Source organism: Frankliniella occidentalis, unplaced genomic scaffold (assembly GCF_000697945.3).
Source record: "Frankliniella occidentalis isolate FOCC.00 unplaced genomic scaffold, Focc_3.1 Scaffold532, whole genome shotgun sequence".
NCBI classification, from domain to species: domain Eukaryota; kingdom Metazoa; phylum Arthropoda; class Insecta; order Thysanoptera; family Thripidae; genus Frankliniella; species Frankliniella occidentalis.
The window spans coordinates 78,856-80,556 of NW_026267649.1; positions in this window are offsets into that span (position 1 = coordinate 78,856).

Below are 1,701 nucleotides of genomic sequence, written 5' to 3' on the forward strand. Positions count from 1 at the left end.
CAGAGTGCGAAAGGAGCAAGGAGGGTGGATGGATGGATGGATGGATAGGTGGGTGGATGGATGGATGGATGGATGGATGGATGGATGGATGGATGGATGGATGGATGGATGGATGGATGGATGGATGGATGGATGGATGAACAGATGAACGGATGGAAGATTGGATGGATGGATCTCACGGTGCTCCTAATGGACTCCCGGCGCTTATTTGGCCGATGGACTTACCTGTGGGCTCACCACCGCGCGGTGGTACGGTGTGGGAAGGCCATATGCTACCTCTTGTTTCCGGGTCCAACTGCAGGCGGGCGGGCGGGCCGGGGCGGGCACCTGCTGCCTGCGGGAGCCACTGGGACCCGCCACCGGGCGGGCAGACGACGCGGTGCCACCCGGCTCGGCCCGCAGCCCGGCGCAGCCTGCGCAGCCTCGCCAAGGCCACGCTGGTGGAGACGATGTCCGCCCGCGTCACGGCGTCCTCACCACCTGCTCAGGGCTTCACGCTGCTGCGGGCTGCAACACGAGGAAGTGATATCGGTAAACTGGATAAAGTGTCCCTCCAAATTTACAATTTGGTTCAGCAGATGATACATTCAGTAGTACATTTAACATGTAAGAGCACTTGAAAGCACAGGTGGTACTCGTTGTACTCTCACGAGAGGCAAGGCAGCCATAGGTTGTACATTTTTGTGTTTCCTTTTTAGTTGCAGCAGATGTTCACGAGTTCAGTTGCAAATGTATGAAAGATTACTCTTTATATTTAAATAAAAGCACAGTTTTAAGATTTGAATGTGTAACTTGTAGAATGTTTTTCTTGTCAGTGTCCTCTTCTTTATATCTTTCACAAACACTATTTACTCGTCCCGTTTCCATTGCAATTTGCTGTATTCATTTTATCGCCTAAACCACTACACAGAGGATGAATTGAACTGCCAAGTGGGTGACGGTCAGGTTTAATAGTGTACAAATATTTAGAGAATGGAAAATGCTCAAGCATTCATTGATAATCAATAACTGCTGACACGAGTTCTAGACAAACGTGTTTGAACTGAAACGCTTGGGTCCTGTACCTTTTTTTCTTCTCCTCTTTTTGCACAGCGATTGCGTGCCTTTTCCGCCAATTTTTTTCCGCAAAACAAGGTTGTTTCAGTTAGGATGCTCGTCGTATGTGACCCGTTTCCCAAGATGCGGGCTGGTCGCCTCTACTGTTAAAATAAATGAATTGTAAATAATACGCTAAGTCTAAATTTGTCTAATACCATGTCATCGCAGATTTGTTTGTCACTCCCATCAACCAGTATATGGAGATGAGAATGAAATCCACAATAACGTGGTGGTAAAATAAATTATTCTTATTCATAAGAAGTTTGTTTCACAGTGTGCTACTTAGAATCGGAAGAATTGTTTTTGTACAGTTTGTCTTCTTGTCGTCACAGTACTGAAATGGTACGGGCTTCTCGCGGGTTCTTGTCTGGTTACGCAGTACCGCACAGCAGGCGCGCCGGACCGGTGGCCTACTCGCACGGGGCAACAGGCGGGGAACGCAAGGAGTCGGGGCGGCACGAGGCCGAGGCACGGCAGAACAGTGTACAAACTAGAGTATGTGCAGAAAGATTCGCCGCCAGCCCGGCCAGACACAGTTAGTGGTATAGTCTGGTTGGTTTGCGCGGGACACGCTGGGACACAGCGAGCCGGTGCCGCCCGCCC